Source organism: Tamandua tetradactyla, chromosome 15 (assembly GCF_023851605.1).
Source record: "Tamandua tetradactyla isolate mTamTet1 chromosome 15, mTamTet1.pri, whole genome shotgun sequence".
Classification (NCBI taxonomy): domain Eukaryota; kingdom Metazoa; phylum Chordata; class Mammalia; order Pilosa; family Myrmecophagidae; genus Tamandua; species Tamandua tetradactyla.
The window spans coordinates 24501235-24521600 of NC_135341.1; the positions used below are offsets into that span (position 1 = coordinate 24501235).

The 20366-nt window shown below is 37.4% G+C and overlaps 1 protein-coding gene, 1 non-coding gene and 1 pseudogene across 8 annotated transcripts in view; 1 reads left to right on the top strand and 2 right to left on the bottom strand.

Annotated features, from left to right (window-relative positions):
• FHIT (fragile histidine triad diadenosine triphosphatase) overlaps positions 1-20366 on the top strand; it is a 1619043-nt gene that overhangs the window by 1030314 nt on the left and 568363 nt on the right. The gene's annotated exons all lie outside the window — the stretch shown is intronic.
• LOC143658142 (U6 spliceosomal RNA) lies at positions 5854-5960 on the bottom strand. Its single transcript, XR_013163159.1, has one exon. It is a non-coding gene; the product is annotated as a U6 spliceosomal RNA (small nuclear RNA).
• Positions 7472-8997, bottom strand: LOC143657891 (small ribosomal subunit protein eS8-like; annotated as a pseudogene).

Genomic DNA, 20366 nt, shown 5'->3' on the forward strand with positions numbered 1-20366 from the left:
CAGTTATCTCAAGGCTCAGCTTGGAGAGGATCTGCTTTCAAGCTCATTCATGTGGTTCTTGACAATAGTCAATTCTTCTAGGGTTGTTGAACTGGTGACCTCAGTTCATTGCCACATGGAACTCTCCATAGGGCATCAATCTGCAAAAGTGAGAGAAAAATGCCAGAGAAAAAGAATGAGAAGACAAAGTCTCAATCTTTTTAAAACTAACATCAGAAGTAACTCCCAACACTTATGCTGAATTCTCTTTGTTAAAAGCAAATCCATGGTCCAACGTGCACTCAGAGAGAGAGGTCATGAATACCAGAGGTAAGGACCATTAGGAACAACTTTAGAAGCTGCCAAAAGCAGCACTCCTCCCTAAAACTCTTATTATTTTTCTTTGGAGTATCTCAATAATTCTAGCTTGGGGTAGGTACCGAATCATGTTTCCTGGCATATCTTTTGAGGACATAGGAACCAGATGCCAAATTGGAGTACTGAGGTGTAAGAGGTTAGAGTTGGCTTGGGAGGCCACATGGTACATCAGTAACAGTATTGTGATAAGAACCTCAGTCAGCTGATACCCTAGTGGGTTGTTATCTTCTGAATTATTTTGCTATGTGATTACACATGAACTATAGAGCTTCAGGAGTAAGGCAGTATAGTAGACCAGAAGGAAACAGTATGAGCAGTCATTTAGAATGTGCCACTGCAGAGAGAATAGCTAAATAGCAGTTCTTTTAAACCACTTTACCAAACTATGGTTTGTATATCCGTTGTAGCTGCTCTTTATAATAAACCATAGCAGCTACACTCTTGTTCCTTCTTCTAAACACCTGGTTCTGAAATCACCATTTCGGGAGGATATTCTTGGGAGAACATTGAATATCACTTCTAGGCATTTCCAATTCTACATAATTAGAATAGAAAGACTTTCAAGTCAGCTTCAGGTTTTAGCTTGTTATATAAATAAGTTCACAGGAATCTCAAATGCTTTACAGAAATCTGACAGCAACTATAAAAGGCTTTTGAACGTTTTTGTTGCCAAAGTCCCAGGGATTGCTGGAATCTTAAATAGCCTGTTTTAAGCTCCAATTCAGAAGCTTTTTGTCATGTTTAATAATGTGGTGAATAATTCCTTTTCAGTTAGTCATTTCCTCTTTTATAATCCACAAGGATCTTTGAGCCATGGAATGGATATTTTCTCGAGTTATAAATTAAAGGTCCTTTCGATCCAAAACTTAAAATGGCCTTTTAATGTACCACTTCTGTAAATCCATTTATCTAGGTCTAAATATTCATTAAAGCACATTTAAATGAAGGCTTTATATAGGTATATGTTCAATTCAGAGAGTGATCATTTTGAAATGAGAGTGTCATTGAAGACATTAGATAACCCTGTATACTGTAGGAAACTTAATAGGAAAAAAATATTTTATTTGTAGAGGATATTCCATATTAGAACCTTCTTCCATTTTTTCTTTTCTCCCTTTCTTTTAAAGTATAGCTAAAAGACCAGGTTCTAAGGACTATAATGGGTTTATGGATAATATTCATGGGATGTCTAAACTTGAATGAAGAAATTTTACATATTTATTTGCACTAACCTCTAACTGAAATTTAACACTTCTTTCAATTATGAATGGAGCATTGGCGGTACTTGTGACTTTGTCACCAAATAGAAATCCCAGATATCTTTCATTTTATAGTTATTGTGCATATCACAAAATAGTATTTATGTTTATCACTCCTTTGAAAATGCTGTAGTTATTATACCTGCCAATGGTCTCATTATTAATGGCTTAAAAGCATATATTACTCTATCACAAATATGTTTTATAATGTTTTGATAGCTGTTTCAATAAAATTTATTTCTCTAATCATGTGTACTTTTTAATTAAAAAATGTTAGTCTTAGAAGCCCTACATAGGCTTTATCAGGCTGCCACAAGGGTTCAAGTACATACACACACACACACACACACACACACACAGAGCTAAGAACCTCTGAACCTGACAGACTGGAATATCATAGAGACTTCTGCCTTCCCCTCAATTTTGATGTACCCATTTATCCTGCCCAGGGCTGCTAGGATCATTCCTGTAACAAATTTTTGTTTGAATACCTGTTTTAACTTCTTGCTGGTAAACATTTTGACTTCAATCTTATAACAGACACTGGGCCAGACCATTAAGCTGAGCTGTATCTAAATTTCTGACTCACAGAACCTGTATGAGATAATTATTTATTTATTGTTGTTTTAAGTCTCTGAGTTTTGGTATAGTTTATCATGCAGCCACATAAAACTGAATACTTTGCACAAGGTGTTTTAATTTACTGCGCTGCTCAAATACCAAGCAATGGTTCAGCTTACACAATGGGAGTTTATTTGCTCATGTGTTTGAGGCTAAGAGAAAGTCCAAATCAAGACATCACCAAGGTGATGATTTCTCCCTGAAGACTGTGGTATTCTGGGGCTGGCTGCTGGTAATCCTTTGTCCTTAGCTTGTCACATGGCAAAGACACATGGAGGTGTCTCCTGGTCTCTCCCTTCTCTTCTAGGTTCTGTTGATTTTAGCTTCCGGCTGTTCCCTCTGGGGTTTTCTCTCCATCTATCTGAATTTTATTCTATTTATAAAGGATTAAGATCCATCCCAATTGAGGTGAGCTACACCATAACTGAAATAAACTCATCAAAAACTCCTGCTTCCAGTGGGTTCACACCCACAAAATGTATTATTTTTAAGAACACGTTTCTCTTGGTACATGCAACTCCAAACCACCACACGAGGTCATAGCACTAATACATAAAGAAGGAAGGCCAGAAATCTAGCTGTTGTTGAAGTATGCCATTTTCTTCAACTTAAAAAGTTAGCAGGGTGGGCCACGGTGGCTCAGCAGGCAAGAACGCTTGTCTGCCATGCCAGAGGACCCGGGTTCGATTCCCGGTGCCTGCCCATGTTTAAAAAAAAAAAAAAAGATAGCAGCATTCAGAGAGCATCAGAGAACCCTGCATTCTTCCTCCTCTTTTTTCTTCTTTAGCTCTTCCTATTTTCTCCTTCCCCTTCCCTCTTCCTTATGTACCATATGTATATGATACTTAACAATTGATGAAATAATGGGTCATCTGTTTCCTCCCTTGTTCCCCTGAAATTCTTAACTGAAATAAAACGGTGTAACAAAAACACCAGCTAAAATTTATTAAGCACTTAACACATGTTCTAGGCAGGATTCTAAGTGTTGAAGTAATCCCAACAACAGTCACATATGTATTACTCTTATCTGCTTTACGTGAAGGGCAGTAAATGAACACTTCTTTCGTGTTCGCAATAACTTTGTCAGGGAAGGAGGTGATATCATCCCTGTTTTAAAGATGACTTGACTGAGCTCAGTGTTAACGGACCTTGCTAAAATGCTGTGGGTTTTCTGTATCTGTGTCAGAAGCAAATTAGAGCCTACTTCTCCTAATACTGGTTCATTTCCTATCTTGCTGATATGAATGTTTTAAAAGATAAAAGGGTCACCATACTAATTTGTAGAGCTTTTATTTGAATTAATGCCTTTTCTGAAGTGTAGAAATGAAAATATCTGAAGAATTTAATTTTTGTAGGGGAAGAACTTGGGTAAAGACCATCTTATGTTTGAATTTGTATCCCCAGATTGAAGGGAAACATCCTGGTGGGATGATAGGTTATCTCTGGATTATCCCTTGACCTTTTGGTGACATTAAAATGAAAGAAAACTAAATGAAATGATATATCTCCATAGTATTTTAAACCCATTGGTATAAAAACAATTTAAATAGCAAACACTGACTTTCTCTGTTGCTCTTTGGTCTGATTTTTAAATAACATTTTCATTGTAGATTAGCCTACTAGTTAGAGGAAAAACTCGGAGGCAACTCTATCTGATACTGAAATATGTTTAAACTTGCAAATATCAATTTATTTAGGAGAACAATTGGTACTGTGAGAATTATAGTAGATTATTTAGCTGTTATGTACTTACCTTGAAAATGCCCTTTATAAATTACTATGTAACTTAAAAATCATTCCATTCAATATATTTTGCATGCTATGTGTGTGCAAGGAAAAGAGAAAGATGCATACAAATAATAACAAATATAGATTTGTTTGCAGGAAAAAGTATTTACAACTGATATGACAAATATAAGGTTTATTTCATGTAGTTTATTCAGAGCTTCTAGAAAGCTAAGAAAATGATCAGTGATCTAACAAAAAGCATGCTATAGAACATTGTAGCCAATTCTGTTTTCCGACAGTGGCCACAACTATATCTTCAATCCCACATGCTCTTCCAGAACCCAGCCATGCCCCATCAAGAGGTGAAGTCTGTTTCCCTTTTCCTGCAACTTAAGTGGGACCTTGTGACAGCCTCTATGAATAGAAAGGACCTAGCGCCCCTGCTTGCTCGCTCTGCTCTCTCGTGCTCTCGCACTCGTGCTCGCTCTCTCTCTCTCTCTCTCTCTCTCTCTCTCTCTCTCCCTCCCTCCCTCTCTCTCCCCCTCTCTCCCTCTCCCCCTCTCTCCCTCTTCCCCTCTCCCCCTCTCCCCCTCTCCCCCTCTCCCCCTCTCCCCCTCTCCCCCTCCTTCCCTCTCCCCCTCCCTCCCTGCCCACCCTCTCTCAGATTGCTTGCCCTTGGAATGCAGTCACCATATGGTGAGGAAACCCTAGCCATACGGAGAAGCCAGCTATCAAATGCAGGTGTTCCAGCCAACAACCCCAGTGAAGATTTCACATGACAGCAGGCATTAAGTGCCAGACTTTGAGTCAGTGAATGAGTGAGCCTTCAGATTATTCCCATCTGCAATCTTTGAGCTGCCCTAGCTGACACCTGGTTGAATAGAGATAAGCTATGCCCACTGAGCCACGTTGCAGATTAGTGAACAAAGTAAATGTTGTCATTGTTTAAGTCACTAAGCTTTTCATACATGTATATATTTTTACATGGCTAGGCACCAGTAACCAAACCCGGGTCTCCGGCATGGCAGGCAAGAACTCTGCCACTGAGCCTCCGCTGCCCCTAAGTCATTAAGTTTTTAAGATATTTATTTATGCAGCCAAAGTTACTCAAAATGTCTTGATAGAATTTTCACAGAAAAAGAAAATGTACAAATGATGCCAAAGCACATGAAAAGATGTTCAATTTTATTCATAATAATAATAATAATAATAATAATAAACTTACAACCACATTGAGTACTAAATTTTCACATATTGGATTTGGCAAAAATCCAAATGCTATATAAAACATTCGATGGCAAGGTTGTGGCAAATACTGCCCAAAGTCTTGGATATTGCAATGAGAATGTAAAATGATACAACTCCTATACAGGGGGATTCAGCAGTGATAGTCAAAATTGCAAATTTATTTATCTTTTGACCTTTCAATCCTACTCTTGGGGATTTATCCTATAGTAAAGCCTATATGTACACAATTACACATACGCAGGTTATGTATTATTGCCTGTAGTGTGTTATTTATAATAGCATAAGATTGGAAGCAACACAAATATAAGCCATAGAATAATATGCAGCTGTAAAATAGAATGACCTCCTTTTAGAGTTGTGTGATAGCCATGCTACATTAAAAAAAAAAAATCATACCAGCTTTGTTACTTGCAATATGCAAGGGGCACAATGGCGTATATGACATACCATTTTCTACAAGAGAGAAGGGGTAAGAATATAGCTTTTGTCCTTTTAAAGAAACTCTGGATGCATGCACAATAAATCAGCAAAGGTAGCTCCAAGGGAGGGTGGATCAGGAATGGAGTAAACACAACATGAGACTTTTTAAATATATTATTTGGGAAGTCATGGGTTTACAGAACAATCAGGCATAAAAACAAAAACCGTGGAACACTTCACAGATTTGTGTGTCACCCTTGTACGAGGGCGGTGCTAATCTTTTTTGTACCATTCCAACTTTCATGTATGTGCTGTCTAAGCAAGCACAAGAAGTGAGACTTTGTAAACATACAACTGGTTTTATTGTTTTGAATTTTAACCAAGTGAATTAAAAGGAGGCATAGCCACATAGCTATAGATGTAGGGGTAGTTAAAGGGTTGGAGAGTACTATGAGCATCTTTATGCCAAAAAAAAAAAAAAAAAAGGAAGAGAGGAAGAAAGAAAAGAAGGGAAAACAGAAAGAAAAGCCCCATACTTTGGTGTGGCACACTAAAATCACTTTCCCTCCTCTATTTCATCTGATCCTTATAATACCCCTCAGGGTAGTAAAGCCTAATATTACTAGCTCCATGTTATAGGTGAGCAAACTGACACTCAGATCAAGAAAGTGACTTGCTTTGGGCACAGGGTCAGAAGTAGCCAGGGGGATGGCTGGTTTGAAGAGATCTCAAGCATAGTTTCTTTTCTCAGGGAGTTTACTATCTGGAAGGGAAGACTTTGAACATGTTAGGCAATGAGTGATCATAGTGGTGGGAGTAAGCCCTGAGTCCTGGCTGATAAGTAATAGATACTCAGTGATTCTCCCAGATAGAAAGGTACTGTACATACATACCTTATGAGAAGTAAAACCATCTAGCACTCAACACTTATTGCATAAATTTAATTGTGAGGAAGCAGGATTAGATTGGAAGGAATCCCAGGTCTGCACATTTGCTTTCTCAGTAGTTTTAAACCTACAAGGCTAAGTATGGGTTTGGTCAGCCAAGACGGGGTAAGAAAAGTGTGTGTGTGTGTGTGTGTGTGTGTGTGTGTGTGTGTGTGTGTATGGCAGTGGTGGTGTTGGGTTGTGAAGGACAGCAGGTGAATGTCAGGGGTAAAAAGCACAAATGCAAGGAGGTGGAAAAGGTAAGGCATATTTGAGAAAAAGTGAACTAGATTTCATTTTGGCTTTAAGGGGAGAATAGCAGAGTTTAAGGTAAGAAAGAAAAATTGTTGAATTGGAGCCAGAGTCAGGGCTCTTGAATGTGAGAATGGGCTCTTAGGATTCCATTCAGTAGAAATTAGAGGGCATTTGCTAAGATTTGAATTGAGAATGTTTATTATTGGAGCTAGATTAAAATAAATATGTAAGTTGAGGGGAGGACAGTGAGATGATTGTATTGAGGTCCAAGCAAGAATTGAGACATTGTATAATTGTATAAAAAATTCCGGAGGATCTGAAGCTTTGCTGAGAGAAAAGGAAAGCTTTGAGCAACCGACAGACAGTAAGCAGGCAGACAGGCAGGAAGTGGCAAAGAACTTCACTTGCCAAAAGAATGGTGGGTGCCATGAATAGAAACAGGGAAATCAGAAGAGGATCTGGTGTATCAAGCTTAATTTTGTACTGTTTAAGAGTTTATGGTACTTGTAAATAGATGCAAATTCCCTTGAAGGCAGAGACTGTGTCACTTCAATTAGCATTGTAGTTGTAGCATTTGAAGGGATTATTTCTTTGTTTACTTTTTTTAAAACACAGAATAAACACCTTTATTACATGATCTAGATTGGAAGGGAGGGATTATCTGCCTTTCCGCGCCTGGATTTTCCTCAGATAGAACTCCAGCTCCTTGCCTTCTAGCCCATAGCCATGTGCTGGGCCACACTGGCCTGGCCTCAAAGCAATGCACACAAGAAGCTTGCCCAGCTGGAACTGCTGATCTTGTCATTCTTTTTCCTTTCATCATAATTCTTCTGAATTTCCTTTGATTGTTTTTTTTAATGTATTTAAATTGTTAAATATAAGATTTATACAAAGAAAAGAAAGAAAAAGCAATGATTTTCAAAGTATACTTGAACAGGTAGTTACAGAACAGATTTTAGAGTTTGTTGTGGGTTACCATTCCACTATTTCAGATTTTTCCTTCTAGCTGCTCCAAAACACTGGCAGGTAGAAGAAATACATATACATATATATTTCTCTTTTTTTGTGAAACGTAACATACATACAAAAAAGCAATAAATTTCAAAGCATATCGCAACAATTGTTGTAGAATATGTTTCAGAGTTTGGTATGGGTTACAATTCTACAATTTTAAGTTTTTACTTCTTGCTCCTCTAAGATACTGGAGTCTAAAAGAAATATCAGTGTAATGATTCGGCACTCATACTTGTTAAACCCTACCTTTTCTATGTAACTTCACCATCACCTTTGATCTTTCTCCCACTCTTTAGGGGTATTTCAGCTATGCCAGTTCTAATATTTTCATGTTGGAAGGGCTATCAGTAATGTGGAATAGGGAGATGGAACTAGCTGATGTTCTGGAGAGGGACCCATCTGGAGGTTTTAAGTTTCTGGAAAGTTGCCCCAGTGCATGGAACCTTTGTACAGTCTTATATAGGATTGGCTGGAATGGTTTTGTTTGGGGTTTGGCCGCAAACTATGGTAGGTGGCAATGTCTAACTGAAGCTTACATAAGAGTGACCTCCAGAGTAACCCCTTGACCCGATTTGAACTCTCAGCCACAGATACCTTATTTGTTACATTTCTTTCCCCCTTTTTGTCAAGATGCATTGTTGATCCCATGGTGCCAGGGTCAGGCCCATCCGTGGGAGTCATCTCCCACACCACCAGGGAAACTTTCACACCTAGATATCATGTCCCACATAGGGGGAGGGCAGTGATTTCACTTGCAGTGTTGGGCTTAGGGAAAGAGAGATCACATTTTGATTGTTTTTTGTTTAAAATCTCTTCCTTCTCAGCGTAAAGGAAGTACCTACGGTACGGTATGCCATCAGTTAGCACAACACAGTTCTTTACCAGGGTTTTGGTGTGGACCAGCTTGTTATTGGATGCATTGTAGGCAACATGGCTGATCCTTATTTTGTGAGTACAACACTCAGAACCCCAGGAGAAGCTCCCACATCCAGTCTCAGGGCACGGTATTTCTGATTGCTTCCTCACACCTGAACTATGTGTATGCAGTGGAGGCCAATCTTTGTATTGGCAGCGGGGCCTCCTAGGTCTTATTTCTGCTTGTTGTGGCAGGACTTTCTCTTGCCTCTGGTCTTGCGACACTTGTGCCAGTTGTCCTCGGAGATGCCCATCACACGGCACTGCCTGGAAAGAGATTTGAAGGGCTTTTGACTCAGTGTAATGCTGGTGAGAGAGAGGGAAGGTAGAGGCATTCTTGTATTCTTATCCATAGGCATTATATCAGTCAGCATTCAATCAGCAAAGCAGAACTAGTAGATTATAGTTATATATTAAGGAATTTATTACAAAGAATTAGCTTATGCATTGTGGAATCTGGCTAAGCAGGTTTGAAATCCCTAGGCCAGGCTGTCAAGAAAGGAAAATGGTGAGCAGGATGGGAAGCACAGGTACTGCTTCCTTCCTGGGGAAAGCCTAAATCCTCTTTTAAAGGTCTTTCAACTGATTAAGTCAGGTCCACCTAGGAAAATCTCCCTGATTTAGAGATTTTGCAAAATCACCTCACCGCAGCACCTAGACTACTATTTGATTGCATAGCTGGATACTGTAGTTCAGCTTATCCAATTTGATTAAAAAGCCATTACTTTTGCTATATACTAATAAAATAGTATATAGCAAACACAAAAGTATCCTCTCCTGGAGAATTAATCCTTGGGTGGACTTGTCAAAGTATCTTAATATGACATTGAAAGGACATGCCACATACAACCCCTTCTGCTTTATTTCTAAGTTTTTGATGATTTTTCTTAATCAAGGCCATATTGACTTGTGTTGTAAGAGTTGCCATGAGAGGAAATTCTTACAGAAGTCCCTGTGTTGTTATCCTAGAAACATTATGATACCGAAAGAATCCAACAGTAATCTCTCTTAATTATTTTTTCAAATTATCCTGAAACAATGAGTATGAATTATCAGACAGTGTGAAAATTGTTATGAAAAATAACGTTACCAAAATTGTAATTTTTGTAGCATGGTTCCACTCTCTAAATAGTGAAAACTGATGGAACAAATTCTTACAAAATTATAGTTATTTTGTAGATGACCTGCCTTGTAAATAGTCAATTAAATGGAGTAGATTCCAAGATTAACTCAAAAGAGAAATTTGGAATTAGACCTGTGTTAATAATCTTAGTTTGCTACTGTCATATATTCATGTAACTGTATTCATTGAGGTTATTCTGCCTTCATTAACATTTTGTCTAATTTCCTGCTGAACATCTACATCTCTTTTCTTTTCATTTATGATTTGCCAATGTCATGCATTGAACTACTAAGATTCTTAAATGTAAGAGACATCCATTTTCAAGAAATAAGTGTTTCATTCTTGGAGGGTATTTTTACATTTATGGTAAATTTGTACTCATTTTTAGTTTGTTCTTCAGACAAATAGTGTAATACATACCGCTCATCCTGATTCTTATTGAATATTTTCTACTAAATCTATCTTTTTTATGATTCTGAAATGCCAGCTTCAGTTTTTTTATTAATTCTTACTGACCCAGTGCAGAGCTGTCTATCTCAACTTAATGGCTATTTATAATATATGGATGGCATTCCCCTGCCATTAATGTTTAATGAATTGGCTCCTGATCCAGTAGAGTCTAATAAAGGTAATCACTAGAATACATTGTCTTTCTGCAGTGCCCTAGAAACTTTTTCATATTCCCTGTTGTATACCTTTGGCCCATAGTCTCCTTTTTTGCCTCTTCCTGTGCACTCCCTCTCAACCTCTTTTTTCATTATTTAGTCCAAATGTGTATATTTTCACACTGATTTTTTTTTTTTTTTTTTTAGGTCAAGATGGTAGTCTTCTGTGTGGAAACTTTAAAAAGTATCAGCCTACATTCTTGCTGGGGAGAATGGCAATCTCCTTAAATATTGGCAGCATCTAGATGTATTTATGCAGAATAAATAAACATTAAAAAAAGTCAAGGCTTCTTCTTATAGCATATACCCCTAGGTAATCAGTCCTTTGTGTACCCTCAATTTGAGACTTGTACTAAAAGGGAAATTAGACAGTGGTGATGGTTGCACATATCTGTGAATATACTAAAATACCACTCTCTGGTGTAATTAAAAAAGGGCAAATGTCATGGTATGTTAACTATATCTGTATAAAAAAATTGTAACTGGCTAAGTTGAGGGAGCAACTCAACTTTTACATATATGATGTTATGTATATACAAGTACATACACACACACCCTCATAAAGCTGTGTTTTCCATATCTCTAGTGAAAGACCCAAATCTTTTGACTATGAAATCCATCTGTGCTGTTTTGAAAGTATTGTGTACTTCAGAAAAGCCATGTCCTTTAATCCTGATCCAATATTGTAGGGTGGAAACCTTTGATTAGATTATTCCATGGAGAGATAACATGCCCAATTGTGCATGTGGCCTTTTGATTAGATGGAGATGTGACTCCGCCCATTCAAGGTAGGTCTTGATTAGGAGTCCTTTACAATGGGGAAACATTTTGGAGAAAACACAGTTGCTTCAGAGCCAACAGAGGTGCACACATTTGAAGATGCGTGAGCACGCCAAGCATCGGCAGAGAGCAGATGCCTAGACACAGACGTTTAGAGATGCAGAGCTCAGCAGATGTCACCGTGTGCCTTCCTATGAGATGTTAAGTAAGCCAGAACCCAGAGTTGCATCCCAGAGGAGCTAGGTGAAGGCCCACAGATGCTTGGAGAAGAAACCACTGGCCTGAGGAACTGGAAGCAAGGACCAGCAGACATTAACCATGTGCCTTCCCAGCTGACAGAGGTATTCCATGCCATTGACCTTTCCTGAGTTAAGGTATCTTTCTCTGGATGCCTTATTTTGAACAGTTTTAAGGCCTTCAAACTGTAAGTTCTAACTTAATAAATTCCCTTTTTAAAAAGCCATTCCATTTCTGATATATTACATTCCAGCAGCTTTAGCAAATCAAAACACCATCCAATTTAAAATTTTCTTTGTTAGTGAAGAATGTAAACTAAGGCCAGTATTTATATCAGTGTGCACTATCTAAACTTCTTCTTTCTGGGTGGCTTGATCCTGAGGGAATTTAACTCTGCCATCCTTTAACTCTAAAAAGTTATCCAGCATACCCTCTATTCCTTTAAACTCAGGTCCTACTCTTGAAACTAAACCAATTTCAGTACCCGATGCTGTAATCAACCTTGGAGCTCTGCATACCTAAAGCCACAGACTGGAGTTTGGGAAGCTACAAGAATCCTCCCAGGTGCTTGAAATAGAGGCTTCTGGATCCCATCCCCTGAGAGCATCCCAAATAATTATTTTTATGTGGGCCATTTTTTTTCCTTAAGAGTTTATTTTTGGGAATGGTTTTAGGTTTACAGAAAAATTAAGGTATAAGTACAGGGAGTTCTCTTAAGCCTCATCTCCCTACATGCAATTTCCCCTCCCCTGTTACTAATATCTTATATTAATATAGTACATTTATTACAGTTAATGCACCAATATTGATACATTATTGTTAACTGGAGTCCATAGTTTACCTTAAAGGTCACTGTTGTGTTGTACAGTTCTAAGGTTTTGACAAATATATTATCTTGTTACCAATATTTTAGTATCATATAGAATAGTTTCACTGTCCTAAAAATCCTTCCGTGTTCATCCCTCCCACCATTCCCCTGAATCATGGCAACCACTGATCTTCTTACTGTCTCTATAGTTTTGCATTTTCCAAATTGTCATATAATTGGAACCATAAAGTATGTAGTCTTTTCAGAGTTTTAAAAATTTTTTTTATTATTTATGTATTTTTTATTTTTTCAGTTATTTTTTTATTTTTCACTTAGCAATATGCATTTAAGCTTCCTCCATGTGTTTTCATTACTTGATAGCTCCTGTTTGTTTATTCATTCACTTATTGAAAGGCATCTTGATTGCTTCCAGTTTGTGGTGATTATGAATAAGTAGCTATAAATGTGTCCAGGTTCCTGTGTAGACATGTTTTCCACTAAAATAGGTAAATACCTAGGAGCACAATTTCTGGATCATATGGTAAAGCTATATTTAGCTTGGTAAGAAATTGCCATACCATATTCCAAAGTGGCTGTACAATTTTGCATTCCTACCAGCAATGATGAGTAATTCTGTTGTTCCATATCCATGTCAGCATTTGGTATTGTCAGTTTTGGGATTTTAGCATTCTAATAGATGTGTAGTGCTATCTCAGTGTTGTTTTAATGTGCAATATCCTAAAAACAAATGATGTTGAGCTACTTTGCATATGAAGTTGAACATGTTTTCATATGCCTATCTGTCATCTACATAACTTTTCTGATGAAATATCTATTCAGATTTTGCCCATTTTTAAATTAACTGGTATGTTTCATTATTGCTGAGTTTTAAGAGTTCTTTGTATATTTTAGATACAAGTTCATTATCAGATACGTGTCTTGCAACTGGCCTGTCTATTCATTCTCTCAACAGTGTTTCTCACAGAGCAGAAGTTTTAAATTTTGTTTCCAATTTACCAATATTTTATTTCATAGCTCATGCTTTTGGTATTGCATCGAAAATCTCATTTCTAAGCTCAAGGTCAACTAGGTTTTCTCCAGTATTATCTTCTAGAAGTTTCATAGTTTTGCATTTTTCATTTCGTTCTATATAAAGACTATAATTAAAGAATATTATGAACAATCCATTGCTCACAAATCCGTAACTTAGATAAAAACGCAACAATTCCTTGAGTTACAAAAACTCACACAAGGAGAATAGATATAATGAAAAGGCCTATACCTATCAAATAAATTGAATCAGAAATTAATAACTTTCCAAAAAAAGAAAGCACTATGCCCAGATGGTTTCACTGGTGAGTTATACTGAACATTCACATAAAAAGTGACACTGGTTCTCTACAATTTCTTCCAAAAAAGTAAAAGTGGAGGGAATATTTCCTAATTCATTTTATGAGGCCAACATTTCTCTAAACCAACAGCAGATAGAGGCATTATAAGAAAGGGCAACTACAGACCAAAATCTCTCATGAATATAGATGAGAGAATTCTTGAAAAAAAAATGTTAGGAAATTGAATCTAACAACTTAAAAATAATTATACACCATTACCAAGTGGAATTCATTCCAGGTATGCAAGGCTTGTTCAGTGTTTAAAAATAAATAAATGGAATCTATCAGATCAGTGGGCTAAAGAAGAAAAGAATCACATGATAACATCAATAGATACTGTGATGGTTAGGTTCTGGTGTCAGCTTGGCCAGGATATGATACCCAGTTGTCTGGTCATGCAAGCACAGGCCTGACCTTTGCTGCAAGGATATTTTGTGGTTGGTTGATAAACTGTTGGCTGGTGCATTAAAACATCAGTCAGATGCTTGCATCTGTGGCCAATTACAACTGCCATTCACTAAGGTGTGTTTCCCACAATGAGGTAATCCAATCAGTCACACTTAATAGGCAGAGATTAGCTGCTTTCCTCTTACAGTGGAGAAAGTTGAATAATGGCCACAAAATATCAAATCCTAATCCTTGGAACTTCTAAATATTACTTTATTTGGAAAAAGGATCTTTGCAGGGCAGGCCACGGTGGCTCAGCAGGTAAGAGTGCTTGCCTGCCATGCCCGAGGACCCGGGTTCATTTCCCGGTGCCTGCCCATGTTAAAAAAAAAAAAAAAAAAGGGTCTTTGCATATGTAAGTAAATTAAGGATTTTGAGGTGAGAATACTACCTTAGATTATGTGGGTGGGGCCTACATGCCTAAAAGCTTAAAGAAAAAGGCCAAGAAAGATAACACAGACACATGCAGGAGAAGGCCCTGTGTGCAGGGAAATGGGAGTGATGTGACCACAAGTGCTAGAATGCCTGAAGCCCCCCGAAACTGGGAGTGGAAGAGAATGGATTGTCTCCTTGAGCCTTTGGAGGAGTGTGATCCTGCCAACACTTTGACTTCAGACTTCTGGCCTTCCTGAAAGACTCCGGTAAAAAGGATTAAGACCCACCCTGAATTGGGTAGGTCACATCTCAATGGAAACAACCTAATCAAAAGGTCCCATCCGGAATAGGTCTGCACCCATAGGAATGAATTAAAAGAACATGGGATTTCTGGGGTACATGATAGCTTCAAACAAGCACAGGTTATGCATGTTTTGAGTATTTAATCTACACAAAAATGAGATGATCTTATTCAATTCCCTAAATGTTTCGGGACATTACTCTTCTGGTGATTTTAAGCTTTTGTGAAAGATTTTACAACGTGTCCTTCATAAAGGCTGAGCTGTAATCTACATAATTCCCAACAGAAATACTGCTTTTATATCAAACCTAGAAACCTAGAATTTAGGAGCGTCATTGCATTGATTGCTGACTTGAAATGGTTGTTTACTGTCATTTTCCTTATTGACAGTGATTAGAATCCCACAATCAGTGTATTTATCATAAAGAGTAGTAAGGCTTTTCATTTAAATAGAAGAATTTCACTTCTAACTTGATAAACTTTCTTCTGTAAGAGTACTGGAGATTAATTCAAACAAATATGAATTTTTTATTTTACTCTATACTTATGTCAGAGCATTAGAGAAATCCCAAAATCTCTGAATCTTCATTTTCTAACTAACAGAAAGATGGCAGTAAAATTGCCTGAGCAAATTATTTCTTACCCCAGAAGTGCCGTTTATGTAAATCTTGTACTTTGAGTGTAGTGCTATCAAAAATCACATCTAATATGTGTAGTTTTTACATTAATCCATCCTTTACCTTGATAGAGGAATATTGGACAGCTGAGTGCATAGAGTGAGAGTTAAATTCAAACTAAATTCTTAGCTGCTAGTTATTTTGATAGTGTCTCCAAAACCCATTTCAAGAGAAGCCACTTGATTTATGATCATTATCTAGTTATCTGGATTTGTCAGGTGGATACATGGAGCTCTAGAGTTTCTTTCTTATAATCACAGTATCTGCACACAACACAGTGGAAGAACACACATAAAGATCCTTGAAGTATATGCAGTTTGAGATCTTGTCATGATTTGTAGGTCCATCTTTCTTCCTCCTGAATATATGGGCTGTGGTTCTAATATATCTGTCTCTGACTTCAAACTCTATTTGTATGAAATTGATCACTTAGTGGTGTCCTCTTCCTCACTGAAGTTCAGAACTTCAGGGTACTCTGATTAGATTTGAGAATGCCCAGTCTGTCAACATCAGTTGGTGGAATATGACCAAAAGAGGACTCATTATTACCACGTCCTGCATGTGCCTGAAGCCCAGGCAGTACCAAACACATACTGCCCTTCATGACATGGGATGACCTTGCAGAATTTTATCTGGTCCCGACTCTACCTTTGCAAATCTTCTCTATTGTTTAAGGCCTAGCTGGTGTGTCCCTGGTCCACAAAGCCTTCCTTGATTCTCCCATCCTAGCCATGAGTTGTTTTCTGTCCATGCGCCGTGATTTATTTCTGTATATTGAGTCTTATTCTGATATACTTGCCAGATTCTGCCCGATGTTGGTACTCATCATAAAGAGTTCCAACTTAACTAACTCAGTGAGAGCAAGGTTATACTCTTGTCTGGGTTTGTATCCCCCACGTGCGAGACCTTCATCAAAGTATTCTTGAGTTGATGAACTGTTGGGGGCATCATTGCAGAGTGGTGAGGAGCTTCGGTTATAGAACCAGGCTGCCTAGATCTAGATCTCAGCTCCACCATTTAGCCTTTATGACCTTGGACTTGTCCTTCAACCTCTTTGCACTTCAGTTCCTCAATGGTTTGTTGTGAGGAATTAATGAAACAATATACATAAAGCACTTAGTTTAACACCTGGAGTTCAGAATGTGCATGAAACCTACACATCACTATCTACTCACATTCACAATTGTTTTGCGTTATTTAGTTTTTTAGTATTACCTCTGTGCTAGGCACTTTGCTAAACACTGAAACTGCAGTAAAAAAGAATGAGACATAGTTTTGCTACATAGGAGGGAAGGTTGGGTAGGACCAGCAACAGAAGCACAGTGTAGTTCAGTGTAATAGTTTTTGTGGCAATTATGTGGTGAAGTAGATTCCATGGTAACAGAGAGCAGATGAACCATAAAATAAGTATCATTTGTTCTGGATATGTTTTGAGCATGTTCATAATACAGAGAGTTCTGGGCTGTAACATCAATGAACAGAATTATTTTGAAACAATTTTAAATCTCTAGTTTAGCCAGTGTCTAGCTTCTGGGTGAGCAGACCCATTATCTGAGATGTTAATAAGAAATAACAGAACCTGACGTTTTCCTTTTATTTTCTTTCTCTCTCTTTGTTAATCTATGCTTGGAAGCTATCTGTGACCTCAAAGGTGAGTGGTAGTAGGTACCCCCAAACAGCAACTGTCTACGATATCATTCCACAAATTCTGGATAATAGAAGACAGGAAGAAAATCCTCTGTAGGACAAGTATAAGTTCTCTTTGGATGAATTTAGTAGGACACCTTGTTTTCTCCAATGTAAGAGCTTTTAAAGTTGTCGTTTGATGCCCTTTCTCTGTCCAGTTGAAAGACGATCATCATTAATACAGTCTGCTGTACAACTTGGTTTAATAGCAAGATATGGTTTTCTCCAAGAGGAGGGAATCCTTTGCTTATTCTTCCTCTCCATGGTTTTGGATGGGTTCTTTTCTTTTCCCCTGTTACCTCCTTCTCTCCTATCTATCTTCTATCCTTTGAAATGTTCGGAGCTGAACTAATCTCTGAAATTGTGTATAGAGCCCTGCTTTGAATTGTGGTCATTTGAATTGAGTTTTTCTCTACCTCATTTTTGCTGAAAAATTTTTCTATTGGGCTTTTAATAGGGGTCATTCTGTGAACAATATTCCATAACCAGTTGGAGTTTTCAAAGTTTTACACGTGTATGGAAATTTATAGTTCTAGTGTTTTCATACTTGAACATCCATTAGGAATTCTGCTTTTTTTCCCTACACGGAAAAACTTCTTTCCCACACTCATATTGTAGGTGAAGTAACTGAGGCACATACTTAAACCAGTATGAATATGGAATCATTTTCACAAAGTTGGAATCATCTCATTCTGAGAATGACAGACACTGCCTAGAAGTAAAATGAACCAAAATAGGGATCTCATTTAAACGCACAGCTCTTTCTCATTAGAGGAGAAACCAGGTCAAACAAATGGGCCTCACAAGGAAAAGCACATAAGAGCTACAACCATGGTTTGTGTCTCTCTAGGTGACTGCTTCCCTCTTTCTTTTCTCCATTTGTCAGCAGCATTCTCTGCTCTTCTGTGTTGGGGGCCCAGATGCCTGCCCCACAGAGCCTCCTAGGATGCATAATCTAGGTCCCCTGAATTCACAGGGTCAAAGGAAGCAAACTCATCCCTTGAATTCTATTTCCAAATTCTCTACAATGAGAGATTCTGATTGGCTCAGCGTGGGTCAGATACATATCCTTGTTCTGGGTGGGTGTGGGTGGGGGGTGCCAGATTGAGGAGTCATTTTCAGAGAAGGGTTGTGTGGCTAAGTACATTCAAGAGCTTTCTAACCCACCCATGAGTTTAACTAGTCACACAGAACAGGTTTAATATTCAACACAAAGTATTTAATCCTTAAAGATGTGACTCCTCATTGTTTCTGATTTGGAATAACTTTATTTTTTTTTAATGGAGCTACTCATCACTCTGAGTTCCCATAACATTTTTAGGATGCTTCTATTTTATTCATTCATTTATTTCATGTATTTATTATTTCAAATTTTGTTTTAACATACTTCTTTGTCTGTACTACCACATGAGCGTCTTGGAGCAGGGGCTCTGTGTTACTCATGCCTCAGTGCCTGACATAATTCTAGTATTTGTGGGTTCTCAGTAAACTCTGATTGAATGGAAAGATAGATAAAAGATTGTGTACATCAAAAGATATCTCTTAATCGATGAAAGTTGCACCCATTAAGTTTATTTTTCAGAAACCTAAAACGTCCAGATGGTTCCTAGGACAGAGAAACCCTGAAACCCAGAGTTATCAGTCTCTCCAAGAGCATCAACCAGTTGCATCCCCCTACCCATAATGTTGACGTCCCTTTTCAACATGAAGAAATTAGAATGATCATTGCCCAAACAACCCTATTGAAGGAAGAATCAAAGGAGAAGGAGGAGTTGTAATAGAGAAGATAGGCTTTAACAAATGAGTATGACTACTATATCATTATATTGATATATTTTTTTAGTCTCTAGGATCTTAGAGCAGCTGGAAGGAAATAAGTGAAATTGTGGAACTGTAGTCCATACGTACATTGAAATTTGTTCTATAAGTACTTATTAAAATGTACTTTGAATTTTAATGCTTTTTTGTATATATGTTATATTTCACAATAGAAAATGTTAAAAAATAAAGATAATAGTAACTTAAAAAAAAGATATCTCTTTTTTTGCTCTCATGCATATACAATCTGTTTATGTTTAGTCATAAACACCTAAAAGGTAGTTTAGGCTAAAATGTCCACCTCAAGTGATAGGCAAAAGCCTCTTTTGCAGTTTTGAAAAGTATGACACCATTTTACGGTTGCAGCTTACAAGGAGTATGTTTCTGGAGATAACAGCCAGTAGGTCATCCATCCCAAGGGAAGATAGCTGCCAGTCATAAGAACACTATTTCCAATTGAAAAAAAATTATTATTTTCAAATGCGTGGACAATACACTTCCAGAGATTGAACATACCATGTTAAGGTTTCATATAAGTTGAAGAATTAGAAAACTTAAATGCTTTCTCTTCTTCTGTACCAGTCCCATGTCACGTCTCCTAGCCACAATTATTATTGAGTACCTATTGTGTACCAAGACCTATAATCAAACACTAGGGTATATAGATGTGAACAAGACATCATTGTTTGAATAGACAAGGGAATGTATCACTATAAATAGTCCATGAGATAAAGCAATTTCCTATAAAACTTTTAGTGATCTAACTTGAGAATAAAAAGTGAAAATTACAAATGATCCCCAAATTAAGTTATATTTAACTTCCTCAGTCTAAATGCTATACGAGTTACAGGTTCTCAGACATAAAAATATTATGGTAAAATTTTTAAACTTTGCACTCAGTTTCAAGCAGATAAAGCAATCGAAAATTAATGGCAAAAAAAGCTTTTATTAGTTACCTTTTTAGATTTTTTAGTTAACTTCTTTGCCCACTTAGACTCCAAGGACAAATTTGAGGTTCTATGAATAATATCTATAGTTTGCATTTAAATTTGAAGGTCATTTATTAAGTGACATTTTCTGTGAGATACAAAACCTACCTCCTGGTTAGTGGTTGTGTGAAGTCATTTTTAGTATGTGTGAGAGAGCAGTGAATCAGAATATTTATAGTTTAACACTATTTAAAATGTCCTTCAAGTATGTCTGCATGTAATAGCTTCATAGAATGTCAAGTCCAAGTTTTAAGGGACTTAGGCTAAATATCAAATTCAGCCTTAATAAATGAGTTTGTACTTGTTCATGATGGCCAACAATTATA